Source organism: Dendrobates tinctorius, unplaced genomic scaffold (genome assembly GCF_039654945.1).
Source record: "Dendrobates tinctorius isolate UK_male_01 unplaced genomic scaffold, ASM3965494v1 ptg000370l, whole genome shotgun sequence".
Taxonomy (NCBI): domain Eukaryota; kingdom Metazoa; phylum Chordata; class Amphibia; order Anura; family Dendrobatidae; genus Dendrobates; species Dendrobates tinctorius.
Genome location: NW_027362036.1, coordinates 2503530 through 2511878, shown reverse-complemented (window position 1 = coordinate 2511878; position 8349 = coordinate 2503530).

Sequence of the window (8349 nt, the reverse complement as noted above, 5' to 3'; positions counted from 1 at the left end):
GAGCTCGCTGACGAGTTAGGCTTCAAGGCAAAAAATAATTTACAATTATTTTTGAAGTTCAAAAATTTTGACCGATCCCCAAAAAACACATCAGGAGTAGGGATCTTTGGTTCAGCAGCATGTGAATGAGCAAGGTAGGCGGAAATTCCCTGCAATTCCGCAGCGAGCTGCTCCACACGATCAGACAATTGCTTTATCTCCATTGAGAGAAAAAAAAATTCCCCCTACGGCCTCAGAGATATAGAGGAAAAAATATACACACTTTTTTTTTTTTTTTACAATTCTTTCCTGCTATTGAGTACCCTAGGATCTGCGGTATGGCTGGTGATTCTGTTATGAACGAGTTACCGTAGGAGGCAAAAAAAGAAATGCTAGCTAACTCCAGAAAACCAGAGAAGTTGGCAGCTATCGGATTGCAGACCCCTAAACCTATCAACAACAACTAGCAGTAGCCGTGGGGGGTTCCTACGGTGGCCTAGACCCCTCGATCACAGCCGGAGAACTACATAGCCTAAAGACAGAAAGGGAAATCTAAACTGCCCCAGAGCAGACCCCAAAGCAATAGGCAGCCCCCAACATATAATGACGGTGAAGCAAGAAGAAAAAACACTAACACAGATAGAAAGATAGACTGAGCAAATGATGGGGCCCAAGCTAACTAGATAGGACAGGATAGAAAAGCTGCTGTCTGCAATCCGCCAAAAACCCTATCAAAACAAGAGCCAACAGACTGACAGGAAAAAAGGCCCTGAAGACGCTAGGCTTCAAAAAGACTATGTCAGTACTCAGGTATTTTCTAAAGACAGAGCAAAAAGACACAAAGGAATTCAGCTCACCCCAGAAGGGAATGGCAGAATCCAGAAAAGCAAGGCAAAATTAAACCAAACACAAATGCAAAAAGCAAGGCAGAAAACTTAGCTTTTGAGGAGCAGGAATCAGACTGGTCTCCTAGAATCCCTCAGAGAAATCACCAGCGAGGCAGAAGGGCGTCGGCTGCCTTATATCCAGTCAGCAACTCCCGTCACCCAGTCATCCTCTACCAGCTCAGGTGTTTGGTAATCAGCCTCGCTACCTTCCTTCACCAGAAGAGGGAGTTCATCAGACCTCAATGGTGAATGGGAAAATGAACTCATAACACCGGATGTTATCATGACGACATTGGGTTACCATGACAGCGATCAGGACCCCACGTCATGCTGAGGGGTCTCCTATCCAAAGGCAGAGGGGCTTTCAGCCCTCTGCTTGCTCCCAGAATGCTGCAACCGTGTTCGATCGCAGCATTTCAGGGGCTAAAGTGCCAGGAACTGTCTCTGACTGCTCTTGACACTTAGTGCTGGGTGTTAGCTATGAGAATCAACTGACACCCTGCTGCGATCAGCTGCACACCACCCATATGCTGAGGCGCACTATCTTGTCCATGGTCAAATTGGCCCAGGGCACATGGACGGAATAGTACGTCTGATGTCAGAAAGGGGTTAAACCCTTTCCACTTGAATTTACCCAGGCTGAGTCCAGGACCTCTTGAGATCCCTCCCCTTCAATCCACTATTCCCCAATTCCACCAACTTCGAGGACCTCCCCTCCATGGCGCACTGCCATGACAATTTTAAGAATAAAAGAACCACACCGATAGTCAATCCAAATCAAAGTAATCCCCACTATAGTGCAATGAACAAAATAAACATGCCCGTGAACCTCATCTCCAAATTAAGGGAGGGTGAGTGGGAGCTTCTTGCCCTAACAAGAGGGTATTTAAAATGGTTCCCCACACCAAAATGGTTGACCCTTATATATTGGCCCCTTAACCCCACATCGGATCCCTCCTACCCTATGACCTAACCCCTGCTCCTCCTTTAGCAAACTTTTATCCCCCAATCTATTCAATAGCCCTTCAGCTCACTACATTCCCACGTTACCCTGTCATGTCGGCCTCCTGTCAAGACCTGGGGCCCAGTATGGCCTCTCTTGACTAATTGAAAAAGTTTTGTCAAAGTCAAATACTAGGAAGCATCAATTATAAAGAAGGTTTATTTAAAACATGTCACATCTAGAAGAAACAAAAAAATGCAGAGTAAAAAAATGTAATAAAAACACATGTAAAAAACACTCAAAAATGTAATTAAAAAAACTCAAGTAACCTAATTTATTTAGAAATGGAGCAGAATATCTGAAACATCAAAAGCTCACATTTTTTTTTATTTGTCAGCCATATGCAAAGCATTTTTTTTCAGCAGCAGCTATCAATCACTTACAAGTCCTTTTAAAGTTTCCTAAGTTACAGAACTGCAATGTATCCATAAAAATAGGATGCTATGTATGGTATCCGATTTTTTTCTGTTTGTGCATCCATAGACTTGAATGAGATAGATTCATCCAATTCACTAAAGCATGCTACATTTTTTTTCACAAGCCGATTTGGTCTGTTAGGCCGGGGTCACACTAGCGAGGAATACGGACGAGTGAGAGGCGCTAAAAGCACGCATTACACACGGACCAATGATTCTCTATGGGTTTGCTCCCAACAGCCGTATATTTCTCGTCCGTATTCTATGGTCCGTGCCAATCGCAGCATGCTGCGATTGTCAGTGTACTACACCCATAATACGCCAATGCAAGTCTATGGGTGCGCAAAAAATACGGATTACACACTGACCACACGTGTGACTTGCGAGAAATACGCCAGTCTTTTGGCTGGTGACAGGAAATGGGCCAATCCATCATCAGGAAGCCTAGACTTGCAAATGAGGTCAAAAAGCGCTCCAGACATCCAGGAAGTCAGCCTCCACGGAGTACAGCAGCATCATGGCGCCATATTTCCTTAATGTGGAGATGCTTATAGTATTAGTGCAGGAGCGGCCAGAACTTTGGGACCAAAGGGATGCCAATTATGCCAACCGCGCAAGAAAGGAGGCGTCATGGAGGCACATATGTCGCCAGATGTTCCATGACTTTGGTGATCGGCCACGTGAGGAGCAGCAGAAACTGAGTAAGTACAAGTCCCAAAAATGATTTAAATTACCTCACAAACAAAAATGATTACAGATTCTGCCCCCCTCCCCTTCCTGTCCTTCTCCTTTTTGCCTCATGAGGCGGGTAGATTTTGATGTGACACATAGTTTCTCACTGCCATAATTTTCCCCAGGCCACAAGCTCCTCTTCCTCTTAGCCAACCTATTCTGACCCTGTGTATTTGGCCTGGATGGCCCAATTAGATATGCCACCCTGGGTAGAAAGCACACCCCAGAAGGTCACATGCCTAGACTACTGGTAGCAAATGTGACCGATCAAATATGTGAAACTGACAATATTTCCTGTCACATTGCAGTGGAAGATGTGATGAAACGCTGGCGAAGCATCCGGGACCAATACCGCCGGGAACGTCAGCAGCGGTCCAGGAGTGGGGATGTGGGTACGTTAAACGCAAATAAGAGTATGTGTATTGTGACCGCCTCTCCTTCCTTGCCCCAATTCTGGATCTGAGATCGTAAGTACATACCTCACACCACATTACACCGATACTTTACAGGGCCAAAAATATTGATGTATTTTTGCCTCTGCTCTATTTCATAATAGAACTCAATCCAACCTTACGGATCAAGGAACGGGATCAGAGACAAAGCCCATAATTGATCCTGTAGGGGATGAGGTGGCTGGCCCATCTTCTCCCCCTACAAGAAGCATGGGTGAAGATGAGTCATTACAAGAGAACCCATTGGCTGCCCAACAAACCACACCACCAGGACAGTCTGCTGCTGCCCCATCACCCATCTTGGAGGAGCAGGGCAACTTGAGCAGCAGCCCAACTGCCCAGATCCGGGGCTCCCCACAGGCTGCTGTTACATCCCGGCGAGGCCGAAGAAGGCGCCAGGTCGCTGTTCAAGAGAGCAGGACCAATGTGGACACAGGGGTCCTAAATTATTTATCTAGAGTCTCTACAGATGATGGGGAGGAGGCCTACTCACGTAGCCTGACCCTTTATCTCCGTGCCCTTTTCCGTGAGGTCAGGCTCCGTATTAGGGGATGTTTTCAGATCCTGCTTGATGCAAGCACCCCCGCAATACCCCATATGAGCTTTTCGAATATCTGGAGAGGTGGCAGCTTTCCCCCAGAAATCTAATGCACATGAGACCACCCACACAGATGCTTGCTCAAGCAGGGTCTGAACATCCTCTAATACGTGGGCCTACACCTCACTCCCTTCCTCCCCCTACCCAACCTTCCCAACAGCAGCAACAGATTTCTGGCTCTAGCCAACCCCACCAATATGGCCACTTTTTCCCACCCAGTGTTGGAGGCTGGTCCCAACCTGGTTGGGGATGACATGGCTATATTGGTGGGTATGAGACACGGGCCTACCCGCCACAATAAGATGCCCCTCAGCAGTATTACTATGGCCACTACCCCCAACAAGCACAGGAGGAAGGTCAGTACCAACAGCATGGGCAACAGTATGCACCCACACAGGGCGATGTTGCTCAAAGTAGTCAGCAGCAACCACAGGCTGCTCCTCCGCCTTCTCCTTCCCCAACATTCCACAATTTATAAGTGGCTAAAAACATGGAATTTGTAAACACATACTGTACATGAGTGTTCTTAAGCAGTCTGATGGGAGGAGATGTCCAGTGTGTTTGAACTGGTGGTCAAAATCCCAATCCAAAGTAAAAAAGAGGTTTTCTCCATCATCAAAATGATCTAAAACAGATAATACTAACATTTCTTATGACGGTTTTCAAATCATATGATTAAGACACCATGACAGGCAAGGCTACCTTATGCGTTTCTGAGACATATTACATGTCTGTAAAAAATACAGTATTTCACGGCGCTATAATGGCAAAGTCAAAGGATCAAAATAGAGTACTCACTTGATAATGCATAGAAAAGGCGTGCTGTCCATATTCACTTTAGGTCAGCTAACTATATTCCAAAATCAAGGCAAACAGCCTCAAGACCATCACGCTCTCTCTATGTATTATCAAGTCAGTCTTCTAATTTGATCCTTTGACTTTCCCAGTATAGTGCGGTGAAATATTGTGTTTATTACAGACATGTAATATGTGTCAGAAACACGTAAGGTAGCCTTGCCTGTCATGGTGGCTTATTAATATGATTGAAATGCTTCAGAATAAATGTTAGTATTCTCTTTTGTAGCTCATTTTGATGATGGATAACGCCTCTTTTTTACTTTGGATTACAAATGTGTACAGTTGCAATGTTGTTATTGCACTATGTATGTTGTAGGATATGTTTGTAATTTTGTTTGTACAACAATGTTGAAATATGCCAAAAGGCCAATTTGGGCCATTGCCCAAGTTTTTCATAGGGCAAGAATATGTTTGCCTTACAAACTAAAAAAAAAAACAAAAAAAAGGCAAAAGTAAAAATTTGGCAACTACACTTTACGTCTCTGTCTTAATTGTCCAAACCCCTATCAAAATACGCTTACCAAATCAATTCAACAGTCATAGATTCAGAAGGTGTAGAAATATATATATTTTCACACACATCAAACCAACATTGCCAACATAAATCCAGCATGCTCTTGCCAAGAAGGTTCCCCCTGAGGTGCCATAAAGTAATTAGTGAAAATACCATGCACTTTGAGGCCAGAGATCGGTCTACGTTGATGGTTGATAGGTGGTCTCACCCTACGCACATTGTCCAGCCTTCGCTCAACACCAGCAGAGGAGGAACATTCATGTATCCTGGTGAAGTTATGAAGAACCACACAGGCTTTCACTACTTCATTAACATTTTGTTCACTCAGCTGAATGGCAGACTGGAGTACACGCCATTTGGCACAAAGAATGCCAAAGGAACACTCCACCAGTCGCCGAGCACGTGATAGGCGCAAGTTAAATATCCTGCGCCTGTGGTGAAGGTTGCGCCGGGGATATGGCCTCATGACATTGCGTGTTAACTGAAAGGCCTCATCTGCCACAAGGACATAAGGGACACATTCTTGAGTGGAGCCTGGTAGCTGGCGTGGTGGTGGTAGATCCAACTGGTTGGTGCGTAGCCGCCGAGCCATAATGGAAGTATTGAAGTCTCTAGAGTCTCCCGTCCTTCCATAGGCCCCAATGTCAACAATTATAAACTTGTATTGAGGGTCGGCCAGAGCCAACAATACAACAGAAATGTATTGTTTATAATTGAAGAATTGGGAGCTAGAGTTCGGCGGCTTACGCACCCGGATATGTTTGCCATCAAGGGCCCCAATACAATTAGGAAACTGACATTCCGCCTCAAAGTCCCTTGATATCCTCAACCAGTCTTCCATCCTAGCCTCGGGCATGACGACTTGATATAGTCTTGTCCATATTTCACTACATGTTGACCTGACTATGCCAGATATGGTTGATCTTCCAATCAGAAACTCATGGTGGAGGGCAGCATAAGACTGGCCAGTGGCCAGGAAGCTGAAGAACAATAGAAAAGGATGATTGTCGAATGCACACATTTACAAAACAAACAGGTCCATACATACCAAACTTGGTAAGATTTCAGAGCAAATAACCCACACATCTTGCTTTGCACAATGAGTGATATTCAGTACATATTCCACATAACATTCGGGTCTGTAAGTTGAAACATATGTGGACTAAGATGAGGGCCTAAAACTTACTCCAAGAAGGCAAAAATTCAAACTTTGCCCAGCACATCATGAACATAGAGAATATGGTTGTGTAGTACATACCGCAATGTGAGTAGAAGTCGCTTCTCTGCAGATATAGCTTTGTGCATCCTTGTATCCTGAAAGGTTATCCCAGGGCGCACTGTCTCCAAGAGTCGATGAAATGTTGCAAGGCTCATGCGACAGTATTGGTAGAATTTGACAGGATGCTCCCACAGAGAATAATAGAGGCGGTGAAAATGACCTCTTGTGAGTCGTTGCCTCAAAAGTGGATGTACCCACATGCGTCTCCTCCTCCGCGGATCCACTATCACTGGGTATGGTTGGCCAAAGCAGCGTGACAAAAGCCAGTTGAAGAGAACCTGCTCAGTTGTGTTGAAAGTCAGAGTGTTTGCCATGTTGCACATACAACACCAACACACCTAGTGAAGGCAAGGTCACAAATGGACAGAATGGAGGCAGCCACCTGTTCCTGAGCCAATAAATAGGGTGCAGGCTAATGATTTAAATAGTTTGCAGGCCTCAAAACCGTTAAATGTCCATTTTGCAAGGCTGCGAGAAAATCTCGCCATACGGATTGCATACGGATGCCATTTTAAGCGTGTCCTGAAAACGCATTTATTCAGACTGGCCTACCGCCTCAACACATTAACCTAATCTATCCCTGTGTGGCAGAGCCAAAAGTTTTACCATAACCAGGTTCCCCGCATCATTCTCCCACATGCTTTATGCATCCATTAGCCCTCTGTGTCCGTACTGTCACACACCTAACATTATGGCTGGTCCTTACAATCAGGGCAACTGTTACCACCCACCTTTCGTGTCTACCTCTTTCCTCATAGACTGTAAGCTTGCGAGCAGGGCCCTCTTTCCTCTTGGTATTTGTTATAATCTACTGTATGTGATTATTGTTATGCTGTAATGTCTATTGTCTGTACAAATCCCCTCTGAAATGTAAAGTGCTGCGGAATATGTCGGCGCTATAAAAATAAAATTTATTATTATTATTATTTTACGGATTACATACGGATGCTCACATGCGCAAAATACGCGACCGCACCTTGCTTACGGATGACCTACGGAGCACTATTTAGAGGTCATTCATCCGCCGGTTAGTGTGACCCCGGCCTTAAAAGAAAAACAACACTCATCTGCGATGCCCCATTGAATAACATTGGTCTGTGTGCTATTCACTCTTTTCACGGACAGCACTGTGACTGAAAATACAGTTGTGTGAACGAGCATTTCCAACAATGGATTATTCTGTCTGGCTTGCTTGGTAACAGTGGTAAATTAAAGTTGTATATCGCCCTGTGCATTATTCTAAAATGCATATCTTGCAATGCTTTCATTAGTGTTCACGAAAAACTCCTTCCAGTCATGTATTTTTTAAAGTCATTAAAGGAAATCTGTCACCTATTTTTTCGTATATAAGATGCGGCCACTGCCATCAGGGGCTTATCTACAGCATTCTGTAATGAAAAACGAGTTATATTATACTCACCCAGGGGAGGTCCGGGTCCGATGGGTGTTGCGGTCTGGTCCGGCGCCTCACATCTTCTAGTGATGATGTACTCTGCTTTGCTTCCCGTCGCGGCGCAGGCGCACTGATCTGCCCTGTTGAGGGCAGAGCAGAGTACTGCAGTGCACAGGGGCTGGCCCAGGTCAGAGAAGTCTGGCGCATTACATTGCTTGTAATGGTAAGTAATTTTGAG